The following is an 18,421-nucleotide window of genomic DNA, read 5'->3' as shown; positions in this document are numbered from 1 at the left end:
CTTTGTATAAAGTGATTTTGAATTCTGGTGAATTGTAAAATTGGTTATAAGAATTGATAAGAATTGATGGGTATAATCTTTTTTTCAAATTTACAAAAGGTAGACTTTGGAAATATACAATTTATTTTCCCCTTTTCGATACCTACTCCTATTTCTATTTTCAGATTTAGAGGTATAGCCTTATATGCCAATATTATGCCATAAAAATTTCATGGAACACAGCCTCTATTGACGGGCCCTTTCGACTAGAGCACTCTTGATCAATTTTATGCCTAAGTGTACAATTTAGTATTTGCCTTCTCTTTCTCGTTCTTTCTTTGTCTCTCTTGGGCATAACGTGATCCACATTGGCCGACCCTCCGCGTCAGTCTGGCCCAAGTTCGTCCGCCATAATGCCCAGCTCTTAGCGGACCAGCACAATTAATTTTACCTTCGCTTGTCATTTTATTGTTTATCTACATAAATACGAACACGAGACGCGTCCGCCTCACATTCACCCAGCCAGCCGTGGCCTGGTGTGTCATGCCGCTGAGCAGCTATCGGATGGACCTGCTGGTCGTTCTGCTGTCGGATATCCTTGCTTGTCTATATATGTATGTATGTATATAGTTGCCGTTGCCACACCATTTATGCCATTAAGTCATTAGCTTTGTTTAACAAATAACAAACTGTCAATGAGTTGATTAACGATGTTTTTCGCATGAACTGCAATTAGCTGTCGCTGTCGCTGGTGATATTGCTGTTGTTGTTGCTGGTGCCTTCGTTGCCACTGATAAATGGGTGTGATTTTTGCCCAGCGCTGCCTGTTGACTTGCTGCCAACTCAGTGGCCACTTGGCCAAGTTAGCAAGGCGCCGCGGCGCGTTATTGATGCACACACCACTCTCTAACACCATGGCCAACGCCATCGCCATCGCCAACGCCATCGCCAACGCTATCGCCATCGCCATGCTCATCCCCTTTGCGCCGTCACTTGGCAATTATTGTGTTTTGTGATGAGCTCTTGTGTGGCTGGCAAGCCGCAGTCAAAGTCAGTATTCGCTCATCGCATGGCATCGTCAAAGCAATTACTACCCGTTGACAAGTGTAATGTCAGCCAACGCCATACTTTTGCTCCTGCTGTTGTCATTTATTCATTCACTCACTCACTCAGTCACTCTTTCTGATGGCGACTAAACGACACTCGGCTCATTTCGTTATTTGCAATTTATTTACCATAGTCAGTGACAGGAGCGCTATTAGTTAAAAAGTGGGCCCAAAATATACTCTCATTGCTTGAAGCCGGCTAAAATGAATGTTGAAAGTGAAAGTGGTACCAAAATTGTTTGTTTTTTACCTGGATTTTGAATTGATCGCCTGCTAGTCCACAGGCTCATAACGTCACGTGTGCAAAACACAACTTTATTTATGCGCTGTTCTCGATGTTTTTCTTGCAAACTTTGACCACCGTTTCCCTCTAGCGAGAAGAATTTTCTAGTTCATCCTAAGCTGATTATATTTTATAAACAATTTTTGAACACTACCCTGAATCCGCTCCTGTTTTAAATATATTCCCAGTATAATTATGCAGAATATGCAGTTGTTGGACAACTTTTATTTACAATGTTGACATAATGCTGTACATGGCAAGAGTGTCCTGGACAGTGGGTGAGTACACCAGCTAAACACACACACATCTCACAACTAGGGCAACACACAAATACGCACATAAAATAAATTAGTTTCTGTGCGGCGCTAATTGCCTTAGCCCAAAGTTAATTACAGCTAAAATTTCAAATTTTCCAAAATTGGACTTGTCAAAAGCATTTTTGACATTTCCCACCAGGAAATTAGTTTTACAAACTTTTTGTGTATTGGGCGCTCTTTTGTAACTGTAACTTTATGCGGTATTTGATTTTCACGATCATAATAACATATTATGATTGGCCCCAACAGAATGTGAACAAGGAAATTGTATTCCTGAAAACGCACCGTTGGTTTGCATTACGCTGGCAAATTGACATGAAGTCTCATTCATACTGATTAAAACAAATATGTACCCACGCCTAATTAAGTGCAATGTTAATTAATGTGTGGAGTCAAATAATGGCATTAAAATTGTATACGCTATAAATAATTTAACTAACTCGTGGGCTGACTAGTTGCACAAAAATGTCACGTACTGTTTGACACCATTTTGAAATGAATATGCAAAATTTTATTTAATTTGAATATGCCAAGAGAATAAGCCGAATAGATTATTTAATATTCAAAAACTGGCATTTCAAAAAACAATGAGAATAAAATATTTTGGGATATTTGAAAGCTTTTGTTTGCCTAAAGTTGTCATTACGAGCATGTGGGTTAATGAGATACTCACAAATGAATTAAATGAATTGGATTTAATTAGTAGATGACAATGGAAAGAGCCAAGCATCAAATTTAGGAAATTCAACGTTTATATACAATGGGGATAAATTATATGAAAATATTTAACAAGCCGAAGAACAAATACACGTGTGGAATATTGTTTAAGTATACTTTTTCGGGTCGGATATGTCTTTTCTGAGCTTTACAGTTTTCATGAGCAAATTTGAATGCCCTCAACAAGGGTACAAAAAGTTTTTTTGTCTGCAGTTTGCATGCGTACACGATAATTATCTTAGTTAGATATCAAACACATGCATGCAGCAACAGGGAAGCGCATTTAGTGTAGGGTTTCCCTATTGTGCTGTGGAATTTTACAAGCAGCTTACAATAAGCACAACTAATGAGCTATATCCACCTACATGGCTGCTATTGCAGGCAAAATGCCAATTATCAAAGAGTGCAGCTCAAAATTTGGGGTCTCTCATCGCAGCCCATCTTATCTAAACTCATCCAAACTCATCTGAAATCATCTCTTGCAACTCATTAGTCATTACGCATGCATGCCCGGCAAGTCTTTGATTTAACACCTAAACGGAGCTGAACAAAGGCGTCATTAATTAGGAATGTTAAGATGATGAAAACTAATCTGCTAAAAGCTTGTGCACTCGCTCTCCAGCAGGAGGCTCATTTGTCTGCAAGGATCAACACAGGCTAGAATGAGGCGAGTGTGTTGCAAGGTGTGGGGTTAGAGGAGGGTGTGTGACATTGTTTGGCACCGGCTCACATGCGCTTAATGAACTTCAAAGCTGCTGCCAGCAGGTACAACAATGTTGCACAGCATAAAATGCGCCGGATTCGACAAGAGAACTGAACTGAACTGAACAGAACAGAATAAAACAGAACAGAACGGAACAGAAATGAGGCAAAGAGGCAACAAAAAGTAAGGCGAACTTGAGAACGACAAGCAAAAATCTGTGCAAATCACAAAATTTTGCTGGCGCCAAAAATGAAGGCAGTGAAAATTGGGGCCTGAAATCGGGATTCGGTATGAGTGTGTGTAGTCAAGAGGAAGTGGGAGCTGAAATCGAATCCGGACACAAAAGAGAAGACAGAGAGAGATAGAGAGTAAGAGCAAGAGAGAGAGAGAGAGAGAGAGAGAGAGAGAGGGACCCACATTGGTTTGTTGGTGCTGCCATAAACTAAGTAAGTTGTATCGGTATATCTACCACTTTTCTCTGCCCTTCCAGTGGGGTAAGTTCCCCCACTCCCTCCCTACCATCACTCTCTTTCTCCCCCTCTCTCTCGGTAGCATATCGCTACGTCTGCATTCAGCTCGTGATGCCGATGCATGACGCTTGGTTGAGTGCAAATTCAATTAACTTGTTACAACACAATCTCAGGATCAGCTTTAGCATCTCTGCAGGCGACTACGTCGCCGACGCCGACGCCGGCAAGTTTGACTGCAGGCGGCTTTGGCATTGGGATTGGGTTTGGCATTGGGATTTGCTGCACTAAAAGTACTAGTAAAACTAAAACTACTCGAATGTTGCGCCATTTACTTGGCCATAAGCAGCGGAAGCCGAAGGCGGCTTCCCAAGCCCCATCCATGTTCATGTCCACAACCCATGTCCACGTTCACATTCATGTCCTGCGTTCTTTTTCGTTCGCTAACTTTGTTTATTTTATTTAGAATTTTAATTCCAATGAAATTGGTTTACGGCGCACAGCGCTATCAGCATAAGCCACATACATCCCGAGTATCCATCACCATATTTGACTATTCGATTTAAGTTCTTGTAAATGCATTTTTCCTTATTCAATTAATAAAAGATTTGCATCGTCATGGCTGTTGCCATACGATTGACAGTTTGCCCGCAATCCACAGAAGTTACGTCAGTAGAGATCAGGTTGGCATTGGATTACGAATGGAGATATCTTGTTATGTTGAAAGCAATTGCAAATCGAATGAATATTTAAGGATGAAAAAATAGAATTATTAATTAACTGTCAATTAGTTTATGGGTTTATGGGTTTATGGCCAATAGTTTCATGAGAATTATCTATACATGCATATATGTATATGTAATAGTTCTAATTGACTGACTCACTGCTCAAAACGTAAGAGCTAGGAAGCTGAAATAATTACTGAAGCTTACTTATTAGCAGGAAATTCTTTCTCTGAATGAGGGATAACAGTGGTCTAAATTTGTCCTCCCTGCATTTACAACATAATTGGTTTGACCCCGGCAACGCAGGATAGTTACTTCTACTGTGAATAAATTGAATATATGAGATAGATGCTGTTTAAGGCAAAAACTGTTTAAGTAAAGAGGACGCAGCATTCAAAAACAAAAACAATACATCCATAATAAGAACAAAAATTTAAATCAAAAAATATTCCCTAACCAGTTTTTCATAGCCCACAGCAAATGAAGCAAAATCTGTAAAATATACACTTCCTTCCATACATAATAATACGTACTGCATCCTATTCATAATTCATGACCTGTTCCAATTCTGGAAAGTGGCGCTGCCTTTAGTACCTGCGGGCTTGCTAAGACCAAAAAAAAAAATTAAATTTGAATTGCTGTAAATAAAAAATCGAAACGTAAGAAAAAACGAGGCAAAGGGCAGAGACTGATGTCAATAGGTCTCAAATTAAATTTTAAATGGAGATACGCCCCTGAAAGACGCCTACGTCTCGCGCGGCTTTCGCTCTTTTATTTTACGTTTTTTCCTTAACTTTTTTTGCATTTTGGCTTGGGCACGCCCAAAGGCAACCATTAAAATTAGTCTAAGGGAAGTGCGAATGAAGTGGGCTGCGGTCCAGACGTAAATGCCATAAAAAGAAAGGGACCCTGAACCTGCGCTCAGCTCTTTATTAACCAAATTCGGCATTGAGCTTTGACCTTTCTTTAGATTTGTGTGCGTTTTATATGCTACTTCTTTTTGCCATGAACACGCTATGTACATATAGGGTAGATCAACCTGCTGCCGATTCCAGCTACGTGCATCCAATTGGGCTGCTTAAATCGTTGCCTCAATTCGCGGCACGTTCAGCTGCAGTCTCCAAACGGCTGCATTCGCAATTAGATCAACCACTGGGATTGGCAAGGAGCAACTGCAGTGGGGCTCCTACTCACAAGGATTTGCAGTGATTTTGCGGCGCTAAACAGCTAAACGGCGTTGGCAGCTGGTGGCCAGGGCCGCAGCAGGATACCCAGAAATGCCGCACAATTGGAATAAGAGCTGGCGCGGCGCAAAGGAAATACCGACTTGAATACAGCTGGTCGGACATTTGCAGCCAAATGAGCGCTGGCAGCAAATCCTGCGACATTTTTATGACGTCTGCCCCGGCATGGGTCCTGGCAATGTCACCTTTAAGGCGTCTTCGAATTCAACGTCACGTAGCAAATACAACAATAATAAACGCTTCGCACGAGTTGACGAATAGTTTTGCTGACTACACAACTTGCTGCTGTAGTTCCTGCTAGAGATGGGCGCGGGCCGTGTTTTAAAGAGACGACCCAACACAAACACGAAACTAACTTTTTCAAATTTATATGTGATTTAAGTGTTTTATTAGCTTTTTTCCGAGTTTCAAGGATGGTAATCTCAGGATCTGCTTATTACTTAAGTCTTGTTTACGATTTTAAGATAAAAGATGTGCACTATGAATTGGTTTGAGTCGTAAATTTTGTTTGACCAAAGTGTTTTATTGTAGCCCGGACATACTATAAAAGATTTTACTAATCGTTTTGATCAGGTTTCCTACGGAGAAACACACGGCCGCCCATCTCTAGTTCCTGCAGTAGCTTTTGCCTCTATCCCTTTTTCAGTGTTTGACTGTCTCTCCTTAAATGCCAGCCGGTATGTGCTGCGTCTGTGTTGTGAGCTTAGGTTCAACTACGTGCCAGCTTTAGTTACAAGTTCAAAGCAATCGATGGGTGGGCAAGGTCATGGGGGTCAGATTGTGCGGGTTGTCAGACGGATGGATGGATGGCCAATTGCCTGGTCCCGGCATCAATAGCAGCTTGTTTGCATTTCACATGTGCCTGCAATACAGCTGACACCATGCATAAAAAACTCAAAATGTGAGGAACAAGTGCTAATTAATAGAGTATATGTACTTTGTATAGTATACTTACTGGCATTACCCGGCTTTACACGAGTCAAATGTATTTCTCAAACTCTCAAACAATCTCTGAAATATATCTGTGCAAATGAAATGTTCAATCGGATGAAACCCAAACAAATTTGATTCAACAAGCTTATAGCCTGAATTTGCAAGCTTGATATATGCAGATACATATTTATCTTTGTAGAGAAATTAATCCCGTTTGACCAAAAAGAGACGCACGCTTTTAAAATCGAACTTTCAACTTAATCCCCAAAGTCACCTATTCATGTAGTACCTTGTCTGACATTTCTCTGACTTCCTTTTTCCATGCGCCCCCAAAGCATTTGCTGCATGTTTTCGCTTGTCTCTGTTTCCCAATACGAACAAATCTTTAAATGCCAATCGTTAGGCATTTTCTCTGCCACATGTGATAGATACAACCGTTGAAAGGATTTGCGAATTCGTTCGCAATGCCAACTTTAATGCTGTAGTCGATTGAGCAATGATTTTTGTATTTGCTTCGTTTTTTTTTTGTGTTTTTTTTTTGCTGAGGCCAAATGGCAAAAGTCAAAGTTCGTAATTTGTTTTTTGATTTCTGCTAATGTCATGGCTTGTATTAAGACTACGTGTCCAAGTGTATTGCCTGGATATCTATCTGGTGGAGCATTGTTCTTCTTCTTGTTGCTGTTGCACTTGCAAGTTGCGGATCCCCTCTCCACCCTCTTTGATCCAAACACCAAGCGATGACCTGAGTGTCTGTTCATTGGTTTGTTTCACTTCAATCAGTTGTCGGTCGACTGCTTTCGTTAAGTGCCATCTTTGCATGTTGCGTCTGTCAACCCCCCTCGGCCGGTCTGTCGTGTCCAGCTGTCAATCGGCCAGAGCACGCAATGCACCACTCTTGCCACAGCCCGCTGCTCCCACAGCCTAAGTTTGGGTCTGTCAGTGGCATGATTTGGACTTTTGATTACTTGATTACGTTTGCAATGCGTTTCCTCTGCAGCCTCGGAGCCTCCTCTTGTCCGTGTGCTGGTCGGCTCTTCCGTTCTGTTGCCAAGCGTTGTCACTTGTCGGCGGCTTCGTCAATGATTTAAATGGAGGTCAAGCCGAGTTCTCTGATTGACGTAGTACATTAAAGTGCCCTTTGGTTTGCCGTTTGCCCAGCTTTCAGCCACATCTGTGCGTCAAGCTGTTGGCCAAAATGTAATTTGCACATTGATTACATGTAGTAAATGAGTTGCGCTGCAATTTAATGCGTAAATGAAGTGAAGCCGATCGACAATTTGTTTATAGTATTCCCTACTTTTGCAGCTGCGTTCAAGCAGAATTGATTAGGTTTAAATAGAGTGTAGTGGACGACATAAGGGTTATAATATTCATTTCGTACTCAAAATAAGCTTAAGAATCAAGTTTTGTATTTTCTATTTTTAACTTATTTCTTTTGTTACAATAATGGTCAATTTAGATACAAGAATGATTAACTTATATATTTAAGAAGGAAACGCAATTAAGACAAATAATTTATTCTTCTTCTCCTTTTTGCTTTTCAAGCAAGGCTGCGCCGTTTATAAAACGGCCAAGGCGCAGGCGTTCCCAAACGCTTCTCGTCCCCCAAATGCCTCAGCCAGGCGTACTTCAGGATTACCATCTGCTAAAATCGACCCACAAGTCAGCTTCTCGGACGCGCTTAGAGGAGGAAATTATAATTCACAAAGCCAAGCCCGCCAATCTGAGCAGTCAGCAACAGGAGCTATGGAAACCATGGTATCCCGATTGGAGTTGATGATGGAAAAAATGATGGAGAAGATATTTAGCCAGATGTCGCTAATGCCTAGCCACTTTTGTTGGTAAGCTATGCAAGTAAGGCTGAATCTCACCATCTGGAATGCGAACGGTCTGTGCAATAGCAGACCAGAGGTCGAACACTTTGTGAAGACCACCAACACAGATATACTCCTGATATCAGAAACTCACTTCTCCCAGAGATCGTACTTCTCCATCTATGGCTTTGATATTATTTACACCAACCACCCAAACGGTAGAGCCCGAGGTGGAGCTGCAGTGCTCATCAAGAAAGGAATTAAATATATTGAACTACCAGCATACCAACAAGATTGGGTGCAGTGTGCCCAGATTAGGCTGCCCAGCCTGCTCGGCGACCTCACAATCGCGGCTGCGTATCTCCCACCCAGGTACAATGTTAGGGATGTCCAGCTTAGTCATCTTTTGGAAAGCCTTGGCCCCAGGTTTATAATTGGAGGCGATTTCAATGCCAAACACTCCTGGTGGGGCTCGCGAACCAACAACCCCAAAGGACAAGCACTTTACCGATGCATTCAGAAAAAAGGACTTAGCTGCCACTCACCTGGTGAACCCACATACTGGCCCACGGATCTGCGCAAGATCCCTGACATACTGGACATTGCTATATCCAAAGGTATAGCTTCCAATAAAATAGAATGCAGTGTCAACGAGATCTTATTCTCCGACCACACCGCTGTTACACTACATATCAATACCCCGGTCGAGAAAAAAGCGCCGCGTAAAAGGCTGATTAAAAACAACATGGACATAGACAGATACAAAACACGGCTGCTAACCAGGGTCAACCCTAACCCCACACTATTCTCTGCCGACGACATTGACAGTGTGGTAGCAGGCCTAACTCAAGAAATTCACAATGCTGCAGAGATAGCCACCCCGAGAAACAGCTTCAACCCTGGAACGCCAGTAAGAGACCTTTATCTTTGGACTCCTGAGGTGGCCGCTCTCGTTGCGAAAAAGAGGCGACTCAGGCGTAGTTGGTTCTCTACCCGCAGCCCATGGGATAAAAACCTCCTCAACAGAGCCACAAAACGCCTAAAGGAGCTTCTACAAGACTTGAGGAAGAGCGCCTTTGATAGGTTCCTAGAGGATCTCGAACCAGGAGACCCATCAAATAGCTTATGGCAGGTCACACGCCATATTAAACGACCTATTAGAAGGGCAGCTGTGGTCCGAAAAGCAAACGGGGACTGGTGCCGATCAGACCAAGAAAGAGCAGATGCCTTTGCAGAGCACCTTCATGACTCATTCATGCCGTTTGATCGCTGCACATTGGCGGACAAAGCGGATACTATCCGTTTCTTGGAGCTACCAAGTGTGGGTGACGCACGGATCGCATCAGCATCCCTGGACGAGATTGAGAATGAGATTGCTCTACTCAATCCAAAAAAAACGCCTGGACACGATGGCATCGACGCTAAGGCGATTAAAATGCTTCCTAAAAATTGTATCCAGTTGCTGACCAACGTTATTAACCGTTGCTTTGAGATTGGACATTTCCCGTCCCAGTGGAAACGAGCTGAGGTAATTTTAATACCAAAGCCTGGTAAACCTGAGACCGATCTCTCCTCTTATCGTCCCATAAGCTTACTGGCTACTCTCTCTAAATTGCTCGAAAGAGTCTTTTTACGTAGAGTGCTGCCAGTATTGAATGAGGCTGGTTCGATCCCAGACCATCAGTTCGGCTTCAGGCGACTCCACGGAACACCGGAACAGTGCCATAGGTTAGTAGAGCGAATAATGCAGGCGTTCGAAGAAAAGAAGTACTGCTGTGCGGTCATGCTCGACGTGAAGCAAGCCTTTGATAGGGTATGGCACCCCGGTCTGCTGCATAAACTTAAGGCAATCTTACCAGCATCATACTTCAATTTTCTTAAATGCTACATCTCCTGCAGACAGTTTTACACTAAGTGCGGTGATGCTATTTCATCTATAAAGAACATCAGAGCCGGAGTCCCACAAGGCAGCGTTCTGGGACCTCTGTTATACACGGTGTACACAGCCGACATGCCTGTCACCCCGGATCAGAGCCTCTTGGTTGCCACGTACGCGGATGATACTGCCTTTCTTACAACTGCCAACACACCGCAGTACGCGTCCTCCGTTATGCAGCGTCAATTGGACTCCCTAAACAGCTGGCTGAAAAGGTGGAACATCGCGGTAAACCAGGAAAAGTCCACCCATACCACCTTTACGCTGCGCAAAGGGAACTGCCCTCAAGTTTTCCTAGATGGATTACAGATTCCGGTAAGCACAACGCCCAATTATCTTGGCATCACACTCGACAGACGGCTGACATGGCGTGAACACATTGTGCGCAAAAGAAAGCAGGCTGATAACAAGCTAAAAAAATATTACTGGCTGATTGGTAGACAGTCCAAATTGAAGCTTCGCGTCAAGCTAATAATCTATAAAACAATTATCAAGCCAACATGGACTTACGGCATCCATCTTTGGGGTACCGCCAGCAAGAGCAACCTGAACATTATTCAGCGGTTTCAAAATAAAGCTCTGCGAATTTTATCTAACGCGCATATTTACCATGAAAATACCACAATTCACAGCCAGCTTAATATACCTTGGGTTAAAGAGGGTAATTGCCAAGTTGAGTGATCGCTACATCGCCAGACTAGGCAACCACCCAAATAATCTTGCCACCAACCTTTTAAACAACAACTCAACAACAAGACGGCTCAAAAGGAAACACCCACTTGACCTCCCCCAAAGAGTCTAACTCCACAAATTCCACTGCTTCCCCTACACTAAACACACAAAACAGACACATAGATACACGCAATACATAACTGCCATAGGTCAAAGAAAACATTTAATTATTGCCCAAAAAGGGGGCAGATTTTAAATTAAATAAATAATAATTATGTTAAAAAAAAAAAAAAAAAATATATTTGCAGCATATCAGGATATAAATGTTTATACCAAAATGGAATGTCATTTTGTCATTTTATAACTTTAAGCAGCATTTTCTTTGAGTGTATATCTTCTACCTAACTACCCTAAACTGTCCTTAACTAACGCCTTTTAATTTGTCTCATATAACCGCTGGGCAATTCGTTACCCTGATAAAATATGTATATAAATCAGTCAATACCCCAGGCCGACAATTTTCAACACTTGCCTATTAAAAACATGAACGTTGTTGACTTTTGCTTCAGGCAGCGATTTTTACCTCCCGCCGAACGAAAACTCCTAACTTCAAAAAAAAAACAAAAAAGAAAAAACACCCCGTTAATTGCACGCTTCATGTTGTTTATTCTTGGTATTTTAAACAAAATAATTCATAAATTAATTTCAACATGTTGGCGCATATAAAAAATACGCTTCAAAGAAGAGAAAAAAAAAAACTTTACAAGAAATATGTAAAAATGTTGGAGTGAACGTTTAACGTTTGTGAAAAATCACCTCATAAATTTACAACAACGTGAACACAACAATTATTTTCATGCGCGGGAAAAAGTAATTGCAATATGGTAACCGGTGCATGGCATGGGAGCAGGTGCGGGGCATGGAAGAAATTTTGGGTAGTGAAAACAGGAACATGTCCGTGCTGTTGTTGCTTACGTGACTGAAAATAAAATCACAATCTATTTACTCAACAATTTGGCAGCCTTTTTTGTTAACAACTTATCAAAATTATGACAAAATTACTTGCCAATGCCACATATCCAGAACTGGCTGGCAGTCTGTTGACGGGCTAAGGTTAACCTCTATGTGTGCGCGAGGCTAACCAAAAAAATTGCCAAATATTTTGGCCACAATAATTTTCGATTTGTAAGCAACTATAAGAGCTAACCTCGCATAAACGAGGCGTCTTTCGACGACGCTGCTGCTGATTGGCATTCAAGCACTTCATTATTGCAATTGCCCCATCGGAACTCGCTGCCTGCTCCCTCTGCCAACGTACTGAAAGCCGCGAATTGAAATTTCACGCAAGTTAAACGCAGTGGGTGCAGCGGCAAGCGACGGGCTGCGGTCGGGCTTGGCGGGGTTTGCTATAGTGCAATTTAAATGTCGGCCAGCGCCTGGGTCCGGTCTGCGTCTGGGCGCGGACATGCTCCCGTTTGCATTGTTGACCACTGAGTGATGCAGCAAGTATGCCCAGACCAAACGACAGCCCGCCCAATCGTCTGACCCCACCGAACGATTGCAAGTCCTGTCCAGCCCCCTTGTTTGGGGCTTGGGGCTGCTTTGCGTTTTCGCGCCGCGCAAGCCGATAATTTATTAAAGGCGATTATTATGGCCTGGTTCGAAGCTCCCAGTCTGAAGTTGCGTGTTGTAGTAATTTACTGGCCTTTTGTGGGGAAACAAGTTTGAAACAAGTGAGCTGGGGACCACGCTGCCAGGCAGCCGGGCTGCCAGGCTACCCTCTAGGTTCTGTTTGGGTGCCATGCGTGATGTTGTACTTGCGGTATTTACATATGAAATGTGTTAAATTGAGCTCTTTTTTAGCGCAAGTTTGTTTTAGCGAACAAATTGCTGACCTTACCTACCCCGCCAACGAACGCTCTTTGGCACATTATGCGCGAATTATAGTTTCAACATTCCAGCAACTCAACTTGCCCCCATAATCGTGAGCCGATTTGATTTAAAAATCGCACAATCATCGGACACTGAGAGGACGAGCGGTTGCAGGAGCAAGTTGTGCTGGGGGCGTGGCTGAAGGCCCTCAAGACTGGCTGGCTAAATCAACTAACTAATGAAAAATTTGCATATCAACATGCTCAAGTGTTGAGGGCAAAGTTGAAACTCGATTTTGATTTTTGTGGGCGTGGCAGAGCCCATTCAAAGTGCATTCAACTGTGAATTTTTGCAGCACATTTGTTGCTTTGTATATGCCATATGTGTGTGTGTGTGTGTGTTGGGTTTTTACTGAAATACGGCATGTGGAAATTTAATCGCCATTTATTTCACTTGTTAAAATGCTTTTGTTCAAGATCTGGAGCACTGACGGCAAACTGCAATTTAAAGTGCAATAATAGTGAATATTTGTATATATATGTGTGTGTGTGTGTGTGTGTGTGTTTGTATGTGTATGAACATGTGGATATGTATTTAAGTGGAGCACTGTGTGTTGTAAATGGCAAAAAATGGCTATTGAATTTTTTTTAAATTAACGACAGAAATTCAAAGAACATTGCCGACAAAAAAGCAAAACGTGAGAAATTTCGCTGTACAAAAGACGTAGGCAAACCAACTTCTATGGGTTCCATATTCATTAAATCAATCAAGCTTACAACGAAGTTTCAATCAGGTTAAGAGCAACAGCTTAAATTGGAAATATTGCTTTTTATTATACAAACCATAATTAGAAAATCACCCTTGTTAGTTTCCTTCTATGTTTTAGGACTTCCTTCCTTAAGGGACTGGCAGTATCTCAACTAGCTTGTCAATATTTGTTTATTTAGCCAATCCAACAATTTGGTGGATGCCTTCATATTCAGCCCTTGGTTTTACGGCCCACAAAATTTCACGCAGCTTGGCAGCTCCCAACGGAACTGCCCAATTTGACAAGCGGCTCTGGGACGCACAAATTGAAGACATGTGCTGAATTTTATGGCTTTTAAATAACAAGCCATAAAAGCCGGTCCTGGCGAGCACAAACAGCACAGAGGAAAGAGTCAACAAACCGGAAATTGTCAAAGGAATCAAACTACTTAAAACGAAAGCGAAAGGCAAAGAAATGAAAACGAAAGCATTTCGTTGTGCGTTTTATTTAAAAATAGCACAGATACAATTTTATGCGCATTTATTTTTTGGACGCGACGATGAGCCCAATGAACTCATTGAAATTCAGTAGAAAGGGTATAATGTTTTGGGTGAAAATGTATGTAACAAACTTTAATTTTTTTTCAATATATATCCATCCGATTTCATAATATATACACACTTAAGCAGAAGTTAACCAAGAATGCATTTTGAATACATTGGGAAGAATCACAGCCGTTCTATGTATAAAAGGAACCTAGAATGGTTGTTGCTGGGTTCAGGGTATCTCCTAGTAGGACACTCGCGAACAGACCACTCTTACTTGTTGTACGCATGTTTTATGAAACGGATAGTCGTGCCATATCTGGGCTAGAGCCGGCAGTGGGCAGACATAATGAATGTGGCCCGTTCATGACTTGATGATGTCGCGTTGCCTCGCCTTGTTGGTTAAAATTACAAGTGTCCAGGGAATTTGGTTCGGACCCTTCGTTAACTTGGCCACAGGGTCAGCGTGACACTGGACCAGCACCAGCTCGCAAAAAATGAGGAATATGTAATGAAAACAAACGAAATGAAACGCAAAATGTTTTTATCACTTTGAGCTAAAAAACAAGGAGAGATAAAGAAGTAGAGAAAAAGATAGACAGAGGGTAACCGAGCAGCAAATGCTGTTTACACTCAACAAAAAATCGACAACCTCGCCCTGTCTCCACACGGCTGTAACAGCATCCGAATGAATGGGAGGAAATAAAAGGGCGACTACAAAACGAATTCCGATAGCCAAGTTAAATGCTTGCAGTGATAATGACTAGAGCTGGCTAAGAGGGTTGGAGTTAGGAAACACAAACAACTGAAAAGCCAGTGGCAGTAAAAGCATTTAGATTTCACTTAAAAGAAACTAAAAATGCAAACGAACTCACCCGACTGCCCGTAATGGTAACCAGTCATGAAATACCAAGGTGCAAACCGAACAAAAAAAAAAGAGAACAACAACAATAACAAAAGCCAAAACATGTTGGTGAATTCTTCCTTTTACTAGAATCCTACCGCTACTGCTGGCCAGTACAGTGGAACGCTTGGGGTTGCCCGTCCAATGAGGCTGCAAGTGCTGGTTGCGGTTCTGGGCACAGCTCTGAGTGCAAAAAACATTCTCCACAATTAGAGCAGCTGAAAAGTGAACTAGGTAGAAGCCTTACAATCCTGTTTAATTGTTGATGTGCGAAATTGTGGGGGAGTGTACAGCAGTAGAGGTCTGTCTATTTGGTCAAAAAGTTGCACCTCAATTAAGTCAAAGACTTGAAACGAACCACTTGCAAAGGGAATGAAATATAAGAACATTAAAAGTGGGTAGCAGGCAGCAGGATTGATAAAAGTGCAATTCTATAATTAAATGTGATTTCATTTCACTTAGTAAATTTCTGAATTAAGAGGAATAGACTGTTCGTAACGTCTAGGAGATAGAACAGGCATTTGCGAAGAATTATGAAAATGAAATATTTATATCTATTTTATTTTCTTTTTTCTTGTAAAATTTATAGAATTTTCAAATATGACAAAAAATTGGCCTGGAGAAATTATTGAACTTGAATTGAAAATTATTGTCATTCATTTATTTCATTTCCAGCTCTTTATTTTCATGAGATTTAAACTTTCTCACAAATCCAACAGATATCTCTTACATTTAATTTGAATTATATTATTCTCATGTTTCACTAAGAAACACCAGAACTTTTCAATTCTTTTTGCTGTCACAAAGCATTTAATTTTTTTTTTTGCCCTGGCTTAAAGCCTTTTTGCCTTTGCTGTTTGATTCATCATACGCTTGCTTGTCTATCTGGAGATATAACCGATAATCGTCAGCTCAAAATCCTACATAAATCACTAGCTCTTCTATCCAAACACTAACGCGATTTATTTAGTTTTCTGTTGTTGTTGTGCGTATTTTTTTCTATTTTTTTCTATTTGTCTTTGCTGAAGGCGACAAAAGTGCAGGGCATAGTGTGACAAAATCACTTAAGCCGGCTTAACGAGGCTTGTAATTGAATTATGCGATTTTATTGTGATTATTTTAGAGCTCAGAGCTGCACAAAAAGACAGGCGGGGGGTTCCTAAAGGGGGTTTTGTGGGGAGTTCGAGATGTTGTCGCTCTGAGTAATGAGATACGTAAAAGTTATTTAAACTTTTAAATCCGCGTCGCTGCCTTTTACTTTCGCATTCGCTCACTTTGCGCTTGCCGAGCCTGCTCGCCTTTTGGTATGCTACACTTTTAGCAGCCACATCCTAAACGGCCCGGAATGTCGGCTAGTTAAACGTTTGAAAAGTTTGCCGTCTGAATCGCTGAAATGATTTGGAAAATTACAACAACCAGCCGAAAACGCCGACAGACACAAGGAAATACAAATGAGTCGGCGTTCACGTTGACGTTATACGACCCCCAGACTCAATCCTCCCACACCAGTTTGCTAAAATTTCCAATCCTCCGCGTAGACCAGCGCCTGGCATTTGCTCGTGCATATTCCACATACCAAGGCAAAGAAAGGGTTGATTGGCATTTCTCGCAGAGTAAGCAAAAGCCTTTTTTGCTTTGCTGTGTTTTTAGAGCCAACACCTAAGAGGGACCGACTGGGCTGACTGGGGGACTGGCAAGTGTTTAGGTTTTGTGGACTGATTGCAAGAACACGAGTACACGTTGCCATCCATTCCGGCGACAGAGAGCCTCCGTCTGCTTTGTCTCCGGCCTTGTGGGTGTTTATTTGAGCAGCTCTTCGGAGCTCTGTATCTCTCTCAGGGACGTCTGCCTGCCAGCCGAAAATTCATTTGTATTTGGAAATCCCCTTTTGATGAACTCAACATTTTCGTGTTTGTCTGCAATTTTTTGATGCCCCTCCTTTGCCTTGCCGTTCCTTCATAACTCGTAGCTTATGGCACCTTGGCTTAATGCAATTCCTAAATATATTGTATGTACTTTGACAGCGTCTGCAAAGCCGCCTTTGATTAGTTCACTGTACAGCAAGACAGATATTTCTCTCGTTGATATTTGCACACGTGTGCATATTACTCTAGGCAGAGGCGCCGCAATTGGGAATTATTTAAAGATTATTTAAAGACTGCAGGCTATTAAAATTTCATTTTTCCAAGAAAGTTTTCAATAAATTTTTGTCATGAATTCCCTGACGACGTCAGGATCAATTGAATATAGTAGAAAATGCAAATGGTACCGAAATTGCTTGCGTGATTAAAAATTGTTGCTGGATTTGAATCAGTCCAAAGCTTGAAAATTAAAACCGCTTTCTTTTATAACATCACAAAAACACACTAAAATAAGCTGAATTGTTCAAAACGCAGTGTGTTCCTAGCCATTATAGTCTCTGTTTTTTATATAGGTAATCATTATTCCAATCGATACCTTGGCATCTTCTTTCAAAACACCGGGTTCGCTGCTTAAGACTCAGACGATCTGCTCGTCTATGGGGTAATAAATTATCATTGTAATGTAGATTTGTGCAAGTGTTGCTGCCAGCAGCGCCCGGCACCTGCCAGATACTCGAACATAGCACAGTCACAACCCCCTCCAACCCAATAAGCGTCTATCTTTGTGTTTCGACTGCTCTTGTAATGTCCATAATTGCAGCAAGGCCCTTGAAAAACTTTAATTGCTCTTTGGGTAGTTGTGGGCAGGAGGCTGCCGGGTCGGCTGCCCGAAAGCCGATTTGTTTGATTTATGGGGCTAGCATTTATAAGCGCTTTGTTCGAGCATTGAATTCTGTACCACCCACAACACGATATATATGTATATATAATGCTCACTTATAGTGGCAAAATTGAATCAATAAAGCATGCATAAAAAGTTGGCGAAAATAAATTATTATATTTCGCCCCTTTCAGTTGCAATTAATGTCAGACACACAGACGACAGCAAGGACGTAGACATGGATATGGACGTGGACAGCGACGGAGAGGAATAAAAAACAATAAAAGCGAATTACATTAAAATTACACAATCAGCAAAAAGCAGAAGCACCAGCAGCAGTAGCAGTTGAGGCAGAAATGGAAACCTTGTTACGCTGCATGGGAAAACAAAAAGCGAAACGATTACACAGTAGGTGGTAAGGGACGCTGGGCAACAGGTTCTTGAACCAATTGAAAACGTTGTTAAACGAGTTTTAATTAGACGGCGAAAGCTGCAGACCAGCCCAAGTCGAAGTTGGCGAAATGAAACAATGGTAACATAGACTGAATAGAGCCGGGCTGGCAATTCAAGGTAATTTCAAATCATGAGCATAGCAGAAATGGCATACTAATTAGATGTGGCTGGCAAGGACTTTAACGCTCATGATTTGGCGAAAAAGTGTAAATGATGTATGGTTAGACCCCAAACCCCTGGCTAAAAGCGCATCAAAATCAA

At 41.8% G+C, this 18,421-nt stretch overlaps 1 long non-coding RNA gene across 1 annotated transcript; it reads right to left on the bottom strand.

Moving 5' to 3' along the window:
* Positions 1-16,055: 16,055 nt before the first annotated feature.
* On the bottom strand, positions 16,056-16,989 carry LOC135426643 (uncharacterized). Its single transcript, XR_010435929.1, has 2 exons — positions 16,415-16,989; positions 16,056-16,353 (listed from the first exon to the last, which is right to left on the bottom strand). It is a non-coding gene; the product is annotated as an uncharacterized LOC135426643 (long non-coding RNA).
* Between the last annotated feature and the right edge of the window lie 1,432 nt (positions 16,990-18,421).

The sequence above is a fragment of the Drosophila montana genome, unplaced genomic scaffold (assembly GCF_035044405.1).
Source record: "Drosophila montana isolate Dmon_TW-CO22-7 unplaced genomic scaffold, ASM3504440v1 contig_2081_1, whole genome shotgun sequence".
Taxonomy (NCBI): Eukaryota; Metazoa; Arthropoda; class Insecta; order Diptera; family Drosophilidae; genus Drosophila; species Drosophila montana.
The sequence above is the reverse complement of the archived record's forward strand: the minus strand, read 5'-3'. Positions and strand labels throughout refer to the sequence as shown.